The sequence below is a fragment of the Mustela erminea genome, chromosome 14, assembly GCF_009829155.1.
Source record: "Mustela erminea isolate mMusErm1 chromosome 14, mMusErm1.Pri, whole genome shotgun sequence".
NCBI classification, from domain to species: domain Eukaryota; kingdom Metazoa; phylum Chordata; class Mammalia; order Carnivora; family Mustelidae; genus Mustela; species Mustela erminea.
The window spans coordinates 47505869-47523540 of NC_045627.1; positions in this window are offsets into that span (position 1 = coordinate 47505869).

Sequence of the window (17672 nt, forward strand, 5' to 3'; positions counted from 1 at the left end):
TCTCTGAGCCAGCCTGAGTGGGCATTGCTGCCAGAGTCAGGCCCCATGGCACAAAGGGCCCACTTTTCATAGCACTAGCTGCTGATAACCTACCAGATAATTTACTGACTGATTATGTTTATTGTTTATATTCTCCTCTCAGGCTAGAATGTAGCTCCCCAAAGGCAGGGACTTTTTATTAATTGATGCTACTACTTAGAAGAGTCCTCATGCCAACCCAGAGGCTAAATAAATATAGGAAATTGAAGACCAGATGAAGTACCTTCTGAATATTACCTGTATCTTCCATAAGCATTTCCTATTATTACAAACAAAACTGATTGCATTGTCACTAAAAGTACTCATGTCCATTTATCCAAACTGGATTGCAGAATGGGCCTGGTATTATTGTAGTCATACAATTGCCTCCCACACATTTTATGTCCTCACCAGCCCCACTGCCCGCTCCTTTGTTTGAATCACTGCAAAGTTTCCCACTGGCTTCCTTGCCTCTATTCTGGTAGCCATTTGATGCTAACCCCCATCTGGTACCCATTTGATGCTAACCCACGTCCGGTCCCCATTTGATGCTAACCCCGGTCACCATGTCCATCCCTGTAGGGAACGTCCTACAACCTACATATAATCTTGTTGCCATTTGGCTTATAATCCTTTCATGATACTCCACACTTTGGGATAATGGATACCTCCCCCATCTTGGTATATAGCTTTGTTTATCCTCTGCCCCTGTCTTCCCTGGAGCTGTATTCTTCAGCTCTCTCTAGCCACACCTGACCACCTGCCTGGTGTGCCACTGGCTCACGATTGCTCTTCATTCTCTGACTTGCCACACACTTTTTCCTTGACCTAGAAATAGTCCTTGTCCACCCAGCTGCTTCCTCTTCTTTAAGGCATATTCAAGTTTTATCTTCTCAGGCTCAGTTTTATGTCTTTCTCACCTGCTCCCATAAACCTATCGTGTGTGCCTGCGGTTACAATTTTGGGTTATTCATCTGTCTTCTACTGCATTGTAAATTCTTCAGGGGTAAGAGATGTGCTTCAACTTGACGTCACTAGAACCTAGCTCAGGGTCAGGGGTAGAGTCTTCACTGAAGAAATGTTTAATAAAATAATTTGGAAGGAGAAGAGAGGAGTGCTTGTGCTTATCTCCCCCACCCCACCCTGTCTTCAGATGATTCTCATGAGTCATGAAATAGCTTAGAAAAGATTGCACTTTCAGCAGTTAGGTCCAGTGGAGATGGAGCATAACTCTAGGGTCAGCTATAACTGGGTGAAATTGTAACTCTTGCAATTTGATATTTTAGTGGTTGGGACTAGAGCCAGACAGTCCCCCCCGACCCACCCAGCTAGGCCTTATCCAGGTATTTTCTGACATTTTGAGAAAAATGAGAACAACTTCTAAGTAACACATAATATCCGAAACATAAATTTTTCTACCCTTATAAAGCATGTATGAGCCTTTTCTTCTTTTGTCCCTCCAGGCCCAAGAGTCTGGATGTCAAACTCATCCTCTCTGGCTAAGGTGGGAATGTGTGGGCACTGACCTAAGTTTAATTAAATAAAAAGGCACCTAAAAAGGTATTTAAACATTTTTGCAAAGACTAACATTGTGAATTATAGTTTCCTAATCCACATCAGGAATGGTGTAGCCTAGAGTGGGCTCAGAATGGTGAGACAGAAACAATGGCAGGGAGGAGAGAGGCAAGGGTAACCACCTCTTTAATCACTCCTCAGGACTCCTCTGGACTTCTCCTGCATTGTCATCCCTATACTTGAAAACAGACTGCTGAAGTCAGCATGTGTAAAGTGTGGAGACTTCCACATCCTAGTCACCGGGCCTGGGGAACTTTGCACAGTTCAGTCTGGCTCAACACATCACCATTCGGACAAGTCCATTCTTTCTGCAGTTAGGTCAAAGAACAAAAGACATGTGAACAGAGGACAAATTAATAAGAACAATGCTTTATGTACTCATAATTAGGGATAGATAAGAGCCCACTGAGGCAAATGGGAAAGGGGCAGCTATAGGGAGGCATGGGTGTCCTCTACCTCTGGCCCAGAGCTTGGATCTGTCAGGCCAACAGTCAAAGCCAAGGATGGCTTGGTTGATGATACACACAGCTCTTTCCCACTCTACCCAATGGAATTTCCCAAGTCCAGTGTATTGAGCTGGCTGGCCTCATAGGAGGCCAATGCGTGTACACACACACACACACACCACCCTGAGGTGTTGGATTAGGAAGACAAAGAGGTTAGGTTTGTTTGACACAGCCAAAAGGTATTGAGCCTCCAATACCTGCTGGATCCACCAGCAGATCAAGGTCCACTCACAGGGTATTGTGGTCACAGTCCTACAGGAAACCTTTCTTGCTTAGTTGCTGAGATCCTAGATCTTGGTCAGAGGAAAATGAATGGCTTGGAGGCCTAACGGCTTTCTCCAGTGAAGCCTTGGGCAGGTGATGAGGGTGGCCTGGAAGCAAGACAGCTGTTTGCTGTGCTCACACCTACAGAGCATTTGCTCTCACCAAAGGTGGCGGGAAAACGTCCTTCCAAGCACAGGTATTTTCTCGGTAGCACTGGCTCCCCCAGAGTCAAATGGGGTACCCTGAATGAGTGGATCCCTGGTGTTCTCACAGAAAGTAAGATGGGAAGTGTCCCTCTGAAAGTGCAGGGTATTTCCCCTCTGACTGAAACAGATGTGTGATGACCATAAGCTCCCCATGTCTCCTGAATACTGGTGGGGATGGTAGTAGCTCCAGACACAGATAGGATACCGGCCCCTCCTACTGCCGCAGCTGTTCTCTGGACCTATGGGCCCAGGGGCTCCAAGGGAGGCAGAAATACAGGGGGCCTCCAATCCTCGGTATGAAGCTATCAGTTCCCATTGCGCCGCGAGCACTCTGGAGAGGTGGGCTGTAGGTACACTGACTGAAGGCGGGACCAGATGTAGCTCCAAGTACAAGCATGATGCTGTCCCCTCATACTGCAGTGCCTGTGCTCGGATCAGGCAGACCACAGGTGCTCTGCCTAGAGACAGGAGCGAGAGTGGCTCTATGCATAGGTGTGGGGTTGGTGCCAGGCCTTCTGCCGCAGCACATGCGCAGTGGTCAGACTCCCCATGTGTTCCTTAAAAAAAAAAAGGCAGGAAGAAAAGTACCTCTGAACACTAATATGGTGTTGGCCCCTCTGCTTAGGGATGTGCTCAGACCAGAAGGGCCTCCAGTGATCTGACCACAGGGAAAAACTGTCTCCTGGAACAGGATTCTTCTCAGTGGTGCTGTCTCCTCCAGTAGAAGCAGGTGTGCTGTGGCTGGTCATGGAGAGATGAGAAAGGGGCCTCAAGCACTCTGACTGTGGGCAGGAAGGAAAGTATGTCCCAAGACCTGTTTGTTTTTCATATAGCTGGTCTTTCCACCTGCAACCAGGACAAGAGTCTGGTGCTCAGGTGAAGCCTTCCCCAACTCCTGGGGTGTTCACAAAAGGCCAGCTAGGCACTGACAGGGATGCCAGCAATCAGACAGAGGGAGGTCAAACTGACAGAAACCCATAGGGATGGGCTGCCAGTGGGTGGCTGGGCTGCGTGAGAGGTGAAGTCTGGAGCTTGTGCTGGGGCTGAAAAGATTCCAAAGGGGAAAGGGCTGTCCCTGTTGGTGGCTTCAGGCCGTAGCCCACCAGGAGACAGACATGTGGCCTCAATGGTTTCTCCTGGGTCAAAGGAAAGGTGGAAGTTTGCACTTGGGTCACTGACTGATGGTGCAGCCAGCTGGTGAAGTCCAGAGGTGAAGCAGTGCTGCTGCTGGGTGGAATGTTCTCAGAATAACAGAGTGCCATAGAGTATGGAAAGAAGCTCTTGCTGGAGCTCGGGAAGATGGAGAAAAGACAGCCAGGGAAGGGGGTGTGGCATCCATATCAATTTCATCAGAGTCGAAGGCTGGCTTGGAACCTGATTGCTCAGAGCGCTGGCAACTAGAGCCGAGGTGGCTGCGGAAGCAGTGACAGAGATGCCGCTATGTCCCAGGGCGCTGAGGAGAGCGGCTCCCAGCTGCTGCTCTTCAACTGCCCCCAAAGAGAGGAAGTGGAGTGATTCCTGGGCCAAAAGGGAGGTTGCAAGTTGGGGCGAGGCCACTGACCATAAATGCAGGCTGGCTGGGCATATCAGCTTCTCACTGCCATGCACCTGGACAAGCGGGAGGGAGCTCCCCTCTGAGTCTGGGGGAGACCTGAAGATGAAAGCCTGGGATGGGGAAGGGGTGGCCAGTTTGACTACAGTCCAAAGCAGGCAGCCTGGTTAAGTCAGAAGTGTGGGCTACAGCAGCTGAAGTGGCTGGGAAAGAGTTGGGCTTGACGGGAAAGACAGGGACTGGTGGAAGATCAGAGGAGGGTTCTATAAGAACAAAGGAGGAGAATCCATACAGACAGGTGTAGATGACTCAATTTAGCAAAGGGAAGGCCTGGAGGAGAGGGGCTAGGTGCTAGGAGGTGAGAGGGTCCAGAAGTAGACTATGCTACTATGCTGTAGCTTTGACTGAGGGAGTGGAATGCAAAGGGCCTCCATGCTCATTTCTAAGTAAAATCCCCAAACAGGGTCTTGAACCTGATAAGAGAAAGAGATTCTACAGCAAGAGCAAAAACAAGAGGTGTAAGGAGTTGTACATCTCATTTCACAATCAATATCTGGTGTGGGGGAAGGTACAGGGAAGCAAAGAGGACTGCGGGCCTGGCAGGCTGGTCAGTCAAGTCAATGACTAAGATTATGGTTGTGACCAGCTTCTGGAAAGGAAGAGGTAAGGGCTGGGAGTTGGCAGACTCCTGCACAGGATTGGGAGAAAGAAGAGGCTGACTAAGGAGCACTGCAATCTCAAGGGGCCTTAGTTGGCTCTTCTAAGACCTTGTGGTTCCACTGGAGCTCGGCTTTCTTCTCAAGCCTAGGATTCCACCACGGGCAAGGAGGGAAAGGAAGCTAATTCACCTTGACCTTATGAAGTAGCACTGGCGGGCATCAGTGAAACTGGCATTTTCCATTTTGTGGGTGGGGAATTCGCTCTAGACAGAGTCTCTGAAAACTTCTCTCCCTGTGTCTCCTTTCCCGGGCTTTATCCAGCACTTTCTGTCCACACAGCAGGGAGCTGGATGTGGCTGAGTAGAGAGCCCCGTTGCACCTGGATCACTCCTGCAAACACACAGGACAGTTCTGGCCGGGCTGTAAGGATCTAGCAATGGCAAGGGCTAAGAGACACCTGGGATTTCTTATCTCAGTTATCTATGGGAGCTTGAACTGAGGAGTCCCTTCAGAGGCCCGAGGCTGCCTGAAAGGCAGTGAAGACTCCCAAGAGCTCCAGGAGCCTAGATGTAGATGGTAGATTTTCACTGCTGTGGGGTTGAGGGGTGAGGAGGAGTGACGGCTGTCCTACTTCTCTGGTTGTCTTCCTCTTTCATGATGCCTTTCTGGCACTTTCCTAGAGTCCTGTCTCAGTCACCTACAGTCAAGGAATGGGGGTGGTGACAACCTCACAGAGAAGTCAGGCAGCTCACAAGGCAGAGAGAGAGTCCATCTGTGCTCTTGCTGGAGGACTCTACCATTCCCAAGTGGCCAAACAACTCATCGTTGCCAACTGACAGCACCGGCGGCTTAGTAGAGCCCTCCCGGGGAAGGAACCCCCAGAGAGGGGCTCCGCGTCATCGGAGGGCACGTCGCCTCTCAGGGGCGGAGTCAGAGGGGTAAAGACAGCCATCTTGGTAGAAGGGCTTGTGAACACGGCCGAGGAGAGGCTCAGGGGCAGCAGGTGACTCCAGCCACAGAGCGATACGTGGCAAGTGGGTGAATGAGCGGCCGACATCCGGGCGGGGGCCGCTGGCTGCGGGAACGGCCCCTGAAAGTCAGTTTGTGCGTTACTCGGTCTTTGGACGCAGTACAAAGCACACCAAGGCCTCCTAGCTGCCGCCTCCCGAAGCCAAGCCCGCGCTCATCTGTCGCACGCTTGTGACTCTTCCTTGGACACGTGACCCGGAAAGAGCGCGAAGAAAATGCGCCAAAGGACAAGGGCAAAGCCGGCGGCCTAACCCCCACTGGACTCTCCAGAGCTTCCAGCTTCCGGCTTTAGCAGGTGTTTGGCATTAGACGGGCCTTGCACCATGTGGGGCAAGGCCAAGATCGCTGATACCCAAGTCGACAGGGCTGGCACCTCCGGGTCTTCAGGCTCCTTGGTGACTGTCCCCGCATGTCTATACACAAGATATGCCTTTCCCACAGGGGTCACAGAAGGGTGGACACCTCAAAACAGGGGTACGCAACCAACTCAGAACTCACCGGGGGTCTGGATGCTTAGACGGGCGGAGCAGGAGAGGCAGTGTCTGGAAGGGGTGGTGGGAGGTGCCAGGATGGCGGCTGCGGGGCAAGAGCTAAGGTGGGAAGCGGGGGTGGTCAAGCAGCATGGGTTAATGAGAACCTCAGCCTTTTCCCTTTTGAAGCCACCTGGGATGTCACGGATCCTCATGTTAAGATAATAGGAATGGTTTTATCTTAATTAGGTTGGGGGGAACTTCAGTGTATACTTTTGTCAACACCTACAAAACCGTACTTCAAATAGGTGCCTTTATTTTATGTAAATTTTGCCTTAAAAAGTTTATTTGAAAACCATTTGATGTATACAAAGCATCATTTCAAAGTCATTGTTTTATGGGTAAATATTGTCACACAGATGAAATTGACAAAAATGATGGCAAAGAAGGCTAACATTTGTTCATAACTATTATAAGCATTTATAATACACTTCAGAAAATCCAGTCAAGAAAGATAATGTTAATGCAGTGGAAGGGCAGGCAATGGGAAGGCAAGACATGTGAAGGTGGGGAGGGAGGCAGAAGGGGAAGCAAAGCAATTCGAGGAGGAAAACAAAGCATCAGCAAGCTGGTGCAGAAAAGGCTTGGTGACATATGCACAGAGGTAGCAAGCCCTTCTTATAGTGTCCATCCCAGCATCCACTGATGAGAACACCATGGGCCATGGGTTCCCAACTCCTGAGACACATGCCTAGATGTGGGGCCCTAACTCAAGCTGTTTCAGTCAGACCTTCTCTCACTGGATCAAGCCAGTCAGCACAAGGAGAGAATAGCTCAGCCCTTAAAGAGAATCATTTATGAGTGGGGCCATCCTGGTTCCCATCAGCTAAGAAATCCTGGGACACCAGTTTACCTAAGTAATCCTACTTGTTTTTACCAATTCTGGTGGGAGGGCTTGAGACACTGATTTTTCCAGATTGATAATCTGCTGACAAGAAACCAAAATCAGTATTCTCCAGAAGATTTTTAAAGGACCTAGGATCACACAGCATATTCATACTGTCCCAGATATAATCCAAAATTACCACAGAAAGAACAAGAAAACCTACCACTCAGCAGGTGCAAACTCTCAAATGACACAATTGTTGGAATTATCAAAAACTGTAAAAAAGCTACCATAACCATTTCTTAGATGTCAGGGTGACCACTTTTGAATTCAATGGAGAGATAAAACTTTTCAACTATACAAAAAGAGCCAAATATGAGAAGCATAATATATAATAAATTTTAAAATTCTGGATGGTGGCTCGATAACAAAATGGAGGTACAAAAAGAAGAAGAAGAAGAAGAAGGTGGAGAAGAGTCAGGGAACTTGAAGATAGATTAATAGAAATTACTCAATCTAAACAGAGGAAAAAGGACAAGGAAAAAACTAACAGATTTAGAGACCTATAGAAAAATATAAAAAAAGTTAATATTCAAGCCATCAGGGTGCCAGAATGAGAGGGAAAAGAGGGGGTTACAAATCAGGGAAGGTGGAAAGCTAAAGTTAATCCTGTCTTGTCATATTAGAAATGGAAATAAAAATTTAGAAATTTAATATAGATGACTCCTGTGTACGGAAATAGAGAGGTGTCTTTGTGTATGGGTTTGTGTATTTACAATTTCTGTCCACTAAAGAGGGTTTAGCAATAAGGGCATCTTAATATTAATGAGTATAGCTGGCACCCAGTTTTTAGTTGCTAAATGCCATTCCACCATATAAGGACTCTACAATCCTTAGAAAAAATTGCTGACTTCAGACTGGGCTGGAAATTTGCAGATGAGTGGGAAATAACCTGTCCCAGAAAGTGAGGAAATGCTCAAAGAACAGTGGGAGCCAGAACAAAAGGGCTCACACTGGCCAAATCAGGGAGAATTTCAGCATCAGAGTAACAGTTACAGATTCTTACTCATCAAATAACCTAAGACTCTAGGAGTCTGTGGTGATAACAAACAAATAGACACAGAAAATCAGAAATAAGTTAAATAGAAGGGAGACCTATTGCTTTCACTAGAATGTCAACTAATAAATATAGAAGAAATTAGGAAATTAGGAAATCATCATTTCATAATAATAATATAATTAATTTACTAAGGCATGAATCATGAATAAATTTTAAAATTTGTGGGTGAAAGTGTGATTAGAATTAGAATATTTACATAGTTTTCAAAGTTTAGTAATGACAGTTGGAAAAAAGATAGTAATCTTCCAGTGGGAAATCTGGCAGATATACACACTAATCAGGTATCTAAGTTATGATCAGTAATGGGACAAGTTGACAGCATATTCTCACTGGTATGACATACTGAAAAGTATAGTTTCAACATTACCACTATGATGTTCCTGCCAGAAATGTGTAATTTTAACCACGTCATGACAGAATAACAAAATGAAAATGAAAGATGTTCCACAAAATAAATGGCTTGAACTTCTAAAAATGCCAACTTCATGAAAATCAAGGAAAAACTAAAAACCTGTTCTAGATTAAATGAATCTAAAGGGGATGTCAACTAAAGCAATGGGTGCGTCTAGAGTGGCTCTAGTAACAGAAAAAAAAATTGTTTTAATCTTCCCCCACCTTTGTCTATAACATGTATTATTAGGACAGTTGGTGAGATTTGAGTAAGAGCAATAGTAAACTATAATAATATCCACCAAGGTGAACCTTGTGAACTTCCAATTGCAGTGTGAATGACTTTGCTTTATAGGAAAGACACTGAAGTATTTAAGGAAAAGGGACATCATATCAATATGTCATCAAATACCAACTAGAAAATGTACCATAGAAAAATATACCATTTATAGCTGCAACAAACTCTAAGATATCAATGAATAAATGTATATGTGTTATAAAATGTCACAACAGGAAAGAATATCTGAATAAATAGGCTAGCATAGGTAGGAAAAATCAATATTCTAAAATTTCAGTTCTTCACAAAGTTATCTCTAACACCGGTAGGATTCCAGTGAACATGTCAATGACATCGTTTGTAGTTAGACAAGCTTATTCTAAAATCAATGTGTACCAATAAGGAGAAAAAATAGATAAAAAGAAGGGAACAAAATGGAATCTTCCTTCACAATTATTAGCATGGTAATTAAGACAGTCGGGTGTTAATACACCAAACAAACAAACAAAAAACAGATTGTATTAATCTGTTAGAGCTACCATAAAAAATACCATAGATTGGATGGCTTACACAACAGATTTGCTTTTCTCACAGTTTGGGAGTCAGGAGTCCCGGATCAGGGTGCCAACCAATTCTTGGTGAGAGCTTTCTTCCTGGCTTGGAGATAACTGCCTACTCACTGTTGAACTGCTGAGAAGTTTTAGCAAAGAATCTTTCTAAGCCACTTTATCAAGCATCCCCTCACCCTTGATAGTCAATCAAACTTCTGTTCCTCCACCATTAATATCTAACCAAATTCTTCTTTCCTTAATACCTAACCTAGTTGTTCTTTTTTTTTTGAAGAAGTCTCTAAGCCCAACATGTGACTCAAACTCATGACCCCGAGATCAAGATTCACATTCTCCATGGACTGAGCCAGCAAGGCACCTCCGACCAAGTTGTTCTTAGAAATATTACATTCTCTCCTACTCTATGTCCCCTGTCAATAAATTTCTACTTCCTGATGTATTCTGAGTTGAGTTCAGTCTCTCTCCCCTACAGAAATAGTTTATTCCTTATTTTATTCAATAAAATCTGTCTTGCTGTTTTTAAGAAATGTCAGAATAATTTTCAGATATAAATGGAAACTTAAATCTTAGGGTAAATGGGATACTGAAAAAGTGTGGGGGAGACAACTAGTATTACACATTCACACCACAAATGATGATGATGATGGTGATGATAAAATCCTCTTTTATGATCATAAATTAAAATATCTGTTAACCTTTATAACATAGGTTAAAAATAACTTTCAAATGAAGTAATTGCATGAAAAATAGAAACTTTAATATTTTAAATTCAGTATTAAAATTTAGTTGAGCAGAGAGCACAAGTTTCAGTATGAGAAGCCATGAAGGGCTATAATACTGTTGAGAATGTAAACCCTTGGATTAACCATTAGCCTTTGTGTAGATAAGAAGATCAGTGATTATTTACATACCAGTTACCATAAAATACAAATTGTTGTTATAAAGTTTTGTTTCTGCCTAAGCCTATTTCCTTTAAAAAAAAAATGTGTTTATTTAAGAAAAAGACAGAGATAGCAAGAGAGAGCACAAGCGGGGAGGAGAGGGAGAAGCAGGCTCCCCATTGAGCTGGGAGCCCAATATGGGGCTTGATCCCAGGACCATGAGATCATGAGCTGAGCTGAAGGAAGACACTTAAATGACTGAGCCACCCAGGCACCCCTAAGCCTATCTATTAAAAGAGGCAAAGTACTTTCCTAATATCATAAAATTTGTTTTCAAAATGCCAAGGACTATTGACTTCTGACTTTATAATTATGAATATTTACTACAATAAACTTGTGTCAAGATGTTTGTTATAGAAAAATGTGTATGTGTCTCCCTAGAATTATAAATTATTTTCCATGGCAGCCTACTGTTACACATTTCTTGATGATAAGTTGGCTGATTATATTCTCACTTATGTTGATAAGAACATCTCAACCAGTATAATAAATACTCTGGGTGCTTATAAAATTAGAAGAGTATATAAAGGCATTTCTCCTTTAAAATACCATTTTACAAGTAAATTCTAAAACATTAACTCGAAAACACAATGCAAAAACTTGATTTTTCATGACAACCAAAAATAAAAATACCTTTTGAATGAGGAACATTTTATATCCAACAAGAAAGAAAGACAGAGAGGAAGGAGAAAGATGGTGGAGGAGTAGGAGACCTAAATATCATCAGGCTCCAGGAGTTCAGCTAGATAGTTATCAAACCATTCTTTACAGTTACAAACTCAACAGGAGAGAGAAGAACAGTGCAGCAATTCCAGGAACAGAAAACTGACCACTTTCTAGAACAGAAAACTGACCACTTTCTAGAAGGTAGGACATGTGGAGGAGTGAATCCGAGACAACACTCAGGAAGATAGACCAAGGGAGCAGGGGCCAGTTCCCGGCAAGTGATAGAGCAGTGAAGAACAAAATTGGAACTTTTAGAAGTCTGCTCCCCTGAGGGACATTGCTCCAGAGACTAAGCGGGGGGTGGAGCCTTCACGGGGAGAGTGTGGTCTCAGAAAAAAGGTCACAAAAAGACCAGGGTTGTCTGAGGGTGACAGAGCTCCCAGGTATTGGAGCAGGAAAACTGATTGCAGACATGGAGTTGAGGAGGGGGCTCTCAGGTCAGGGTTACCTTAAACTGTGATTCACAGCATAGTTGGGCTACTGCTCTTTGGGCAGGGTCCTAAAGAGCAAGAGATCCTAGGAGACTCACCTTCCTCCTCCAGGAGGAGTAGTGCGGGAGTGCACTCCAGGAATCAGCTGGGTTTGGAGACAAAAATGGAGCCATGCACCAGAGATAGAAATGCCCAGTCACAGGCCAGGTGAACTCAGAGTGTGGCCAGAGATGAGGGAGAGAGGAGGGATTGACAGCTATTCTCTGAGAGCACATTGAGGAGTGGGGTCCTGAGTTCCTAGCTCCTATGGGCCCACAGATTTGGGAGGCCACCATTTCCATTCCCAGCCTCCAAAGCTGTATGGAAAGCATTTACGGAACAAAAGATCGCAAGACCAAAACCAAGCGGATTACTTAGCCTGGCCTCTGGCAAGGGTGGTGCCATTCTGCCTCAGGCAAAGACATTTGAGAACCACTGCACCAGGTCCCCTCCCCAAGCAGATCAGCAATAATATCCCGGCAAGACCAAGTTCACTGATCAATGAGAACTGCAGAACTCCAGAGCTAGGGGAAAGCAACAAAGAATTCATGGCTTTTTTCCCATGAACCTTTCATCTTCAAAAGTTAATTTATTTTATTTTATTTTTTTCTTATTCTATTTTTTAAAAATTTTTGTCTTTCCTATTTTAATGTTTTTAACTATAGTACCTTTTTAAAAATCTTTCCTAATTTTCATTGTTGTAGTCATATTTTCTCCCTCCATTGTATTTAACCTTATTTTTTGTATACATATAGGTTTTTTGTTTGTTTGTTTTAAATTTTGGGATATAATTTCTTCTAATAGATCACAATATACCCTAAATCTAGTGCATGGCCTTGTTCTAGTCTCCAGCCTGATCACATTTTTTCCTTTTTCTTTTTTTAACCAACGTATTAATTCCTTCTTTAGAATCTTTTTAAATTTTCATCTTCGTAGTCATATTACATCACTTTATCATATTTACCCTTATTCTGTGTGTGTGTGTGTGTGTGTGTGTATTTTTCTTCCTTTAACATTTTAGGAGGTAGTTTCTTCTAACAGACTAAAAGACACAAAAAATAAAGTGGGTGACTCTGTTCTATTTGCCAGTCTAATATACATATATATTTTTTTTTCCTTTTTTCCTTCTTTCTTCTCTCTCTGGTTTTGGGTCTCTTCTGATTTGGTTAGGTTTTTGGGGTTTTTTTGGGTTTTTTTTTGTTTGTTTGTTTTTTTCTTCCCCGAGGGCCGTTGCTGCCCTTTCCGTATTTTGTTATCTCATTCATCTATTCTAATCTGGATAAAATGACAAGGAAAAAAAAAAAAAACACCACTACAGAAAAAAAAAAAAAAGAAAGAAAGAAAGAAAGAAAGAAAGAAAAGAAAGAACAAGAGGCAGTTCTGATGGCTAGGGACCTAATGAATACAGACCTTAGTAATATGCCCAAACTAGAGTTCAGAATTGAAATTATCAAGGTATTAGCTGAGCTCAAAAAAAGCATGGAAGATATAAAAGAATCCTTTTCTGGAGAAATAAAATCCTTTCTGGAGAAATAAAAGAGCTAACATCTAACAAGTTGAAATTAAAAAAAAAACTATTAATGAAGTGCAATAAAAAATGGAGGCTCTTACTGTTAGGATAAATGAGGCAGAAGAGAGAATTAGTGATACAGAAGACCAAATGATGGAGAACAAAGAAACTGAGCAAAAGAGAGACAAACAACAAGTGGACCATGAGGAGAGAATTCAAGAGATAACTGACATCACAAGAGGAAACAGTATTACAAAAATTGCGATCCAGAAGAAGAAAGGAAGGGGATATTGGATCAAATTATAGCAGAGAATTTCCTTAATTTGGCAAAGGGAACAAGCATCAAAATCCAGGAGGCAATGACAAACCCCCCTCAAAATCAATAAAAATAGGTCCATACTCCATCATCTAATAGTAAAACTTACAAATCTCAGTGACAAGGAGAAAATTCTGAAAGCAGCTCAGGACAAGAGGTCTGTAATATACAATGGTATAAATATTAGAGTGGCAGAAGACCTATCCACAGAAACCTGGCAGGCCTGAAAGGACTGGTCTAATATATTCAGAGCACTAAACGAGAAAAAGATGCAGCCAAGAATACTATATACAGCTAGGTTGTCACTGAAAATAGAAGGAGAGATAAAAAGCTTCCAGGACAAACAAAAACTAGAAGAATTTGCAAACACCAAACCAGCCCTATAGGAAATATTGAAAGGGGTCCTCTAAACAAAGAGAAAGCCTAAAAGTAACAGACCAGAAAGGAACAGAGACAATATACAGTAACAAGTCATCTTACAGGCAATACAATGGTACTAAATTAATATCTTTCAATAGTTACCCTGAATGTAAATGTGCTAAATGCCCCTATCAAAAAACACAGGGTATCAGAATGGATTAAAAAAAAAAAGACCGATCAATGTGCTATGTGAAAGAAACTCATTTTAGACCCAAAGTCACCTCCAGATTTAAAGTGAGAGTGTAGAAAACAATTTACCATGCTAATGGGCATCAAAAGAAAGCTGGGGTGGCAATCCTTATATCAGATAAATTGGATTTTAAACCAAGAATATAATAAGAGATAAGGAAGGACACTATCATACTTAAAGGGTTTGTCCAACAGGAATATCTAACAATTATAAATATCTATGCCTCTAACATGAGAGCAGCCAATTATATAAACCAATTAATAACAAAATCAAAGAAACACATCAACAATAATACAATAATAGTAGGGGACTTTAACATCCCCCCTCAATGAAATGGACAGATAAGCTAAGCAAAGGATCAACATGGAAATAAAGACTTTAAATTACACACTGGACCAGATGGACATCACAAACACATTCAGAACATTCCATCCCAAAACAACAGAATACACATTCTTGTCTAGTGCACATGGGACACTTTCCAGAATAGATCATATCCTGGTCACAAATCAGGTCTCAACTGGTACCAAAAGATTGGGATTATTCCCTGCATAATTCAGACCACAATGCTCTGAAGCTTGAACTCAATCACAAGAGGAAAGTTGGAAAGAACTCAAATACATGGAGGCTAAAGAGCATCCTACTAAGGAATGAATGGGTCAACCAGGAAATCAAAGAAGAATTTAAAAATTCATAGAAACAATTGAAAATGAAAACACAATTGTTCAAAATCATTGGGACACAGAAAAGACAGATTTGAAAGGAAAGTATATAGTTATACAAGCCTTTCTCAAGAAACAAAAAGGGTCTTAAGTACACAATCTAATCCTACACCCAAACAAGCTGAAGAAAGAACAGCAAAGAGAGCCTAAACCCAGCAGGAGAAGAGAAATTATAAAGATCAGAGCAGAAATCAATGAAATAGAAACCAAAAGAACAACAGAACAAAGCAATGAAATTAGGAGTTGGTTCTTTGAAAGAGTTAATAAGATTGATAAACCCTTGCCCAGACTTATCTAAAAGAAAAAAGAAAGGACCCAAATGAATAAAATCATGAATGAAAGAGGAGAGGTCACAATCAGAAGAACATTTTGTGAGCAACTATACACCAGCAAATTTGACAATCTGGGAGAAACAGATGCATTCTTAGAGACATCTGAACTACCAAAACTGAAGCAGGAAGAAATAGAAAAGCTGAATACACCCATAACCACTAAGGAGATTGAAGCAGTCATCAAAAAAATCTCCCATAAAACAAGATCCCAGGCCCACACAGCTTCCTAGGGGAATTTTACCAAACATTTAATGAAGAATTAATACCTATTCTCCTGAAACTGTTCCAAATAATAGAAATGGAAGGAAAACTTTCCAAACTCATTTTATGAGGCCAGCATTACCTCGATCCCAAAACCAGACAAACAACCCACCAAAAAGGAGAATTACAGACCAATATCCTTGATGAACACAGGTGTAAAAATTCTCACCAAATTACAAGCCAATGGGATCCAACAGTACATTAAAATGATTATTCACTATGACCAAGTGGGACTTTCCCCTGGGCTACAAGGTTCAACATCTGCAAATAAATCAACGTGATACAATACATTAATAAAAGAAAGCACAAGAACCATAGGATACTCTCAATAGATGCTGAAAAAGCATTTGACAAAGTACAGCATCCTTTCTTGATCAAAACTCTTCAAAGTGTAGGCATAGAGGGTACATACCTCAATATCATCAAAGCCGTCTATGAAAAACCCACTGCAGGGACGCCTGGGTGGCTCAGTGGGTTAAGCCACTGCCTTCGGCTCAGGTCATGATCTCAGGCTCCTGAGATCGAGTCCCGCATTGGGCTCTCTGCTCAGCAGGGAGCCTGCTTCCTCCTCTCTCTCTCTCTGTCTGCCTCTCTGCCTACTTGTGATCTCTCTCTGTCAAATAAATAAATAAAGTCTTAAAAAAAAAAAACCCACTGCAAATATCATTCCTAATGGGGAAAATTGGAGAGCTTTTTCCCTAGGGTCAGGAACATGCACAGCTGTCCACTATCACCACTGCTATTCAGCATAGCACTAGAAGTCCTAGCCTCAGCAATCAGAAAACAAAAAGAAATTAATGGCATCCATATTGGCAAAGAGGAGATCAAACTCACTCTTTACAGATGATATAATAATTTATGTAGAAAACCCAAAACATTCCACTCCAAAACTGCTAGAGCTCATACATGAATTCAGTAAAGTGTCAGGATATACAACCAATACACAGAAATCAGTTGCATTTCAATTCACCAACAGCAAGACAGAAGAAAGAGAAATTAAGGAGTCAATCCCCTTTATAATTGCACCCAAAACCATAAGATACCTAGGAATAAACCTAACCAAAGAGGCAAAGAAACTGTACTCAGAAAACTATTAAGTACTCATGAAAGAAACTGAGGAAGACACAAAGAAATGGAAAAATGTTCCATGCTTATGGATTGGAAGAACAAATATTGTGAAAATGTCTATGCTACCTAAAGCAAACTACATATTTAATGTAATTCCTATCAAAATACCATCCATTTTTTTCAAAGAAATGGAACAAATAATCCTAAAATTTATATGGAACCAGAAAAAACCCTAAATAGCCAGAAGAATGTTGAAAATGAAAGACAAAGTTGGTGGCATCACAATTACAGACTTTAGGCTCTATTACAAAGCTGTCATCATCAAGATAGTATGGTACTGGCATAAAAACACATGCATAAATCAATGAAACAGAATAGAGAGCCTAGAAATAGACCCTCAACTCTATGGTCAACTAATCTTTGACAAAGCAGGAAAAAATGCCCAGTGGAAAAAAGACAGTCTCTTCAACAAATGTTGTTGGCAAAATTGGACAGCTACATGCAGAAGAATTAAACTGGACCATTTCCTTATACCACACACAATAATAGACACAAAATGGATGAAAGACCTCAATGTGAGACAGGAATCAATCAAAATCCTTGAGGAGAACATTGGCAGCAACCTCTTCGACCTCAGCCGCAGCAACATCTTCCTAGGAACATTGCCAAAGGCAAAGGAAAACAAGAGCAAAAATGAACTATTGGGACTTCATCAAGATCAAAAGCTTTTGCAACAGCAAAGGAAACAGTCAACAAAACCAAAAGATAGCTGACAGAATGGGAGAAGATATTTGCAAATGACATATCAGATAAAGGGCTAATATCCAAAATCTATAAAGAACTTCTCAAACTCAACACCCAAAGAACAAATATTCCAATCAATAAATGAGCAGAGGACATGAACAGACATTTCTGCAAAGAAGATGTCCAAATGGCCAACAGACAAATGAAAAAGTGCTCCACATCACTCGGCCTCAGGGAAATACAAATCAAAACCACAGTGAGATACCACCTTATACCAGTCAGAATGGCTAAAATTAACAAGTCAGGAAATGACAGATGTTGGTGAGGATGTGGAAAAAGTGGAGCCCTCCTACACTGTTGGTTGGAATGCAAGGTGGTACAGCAACTCTGGAAAACAGTATGGAGGCTCCTCAAAAATTTGAAAATAGAGCTACCCTATGACCTAGCAACT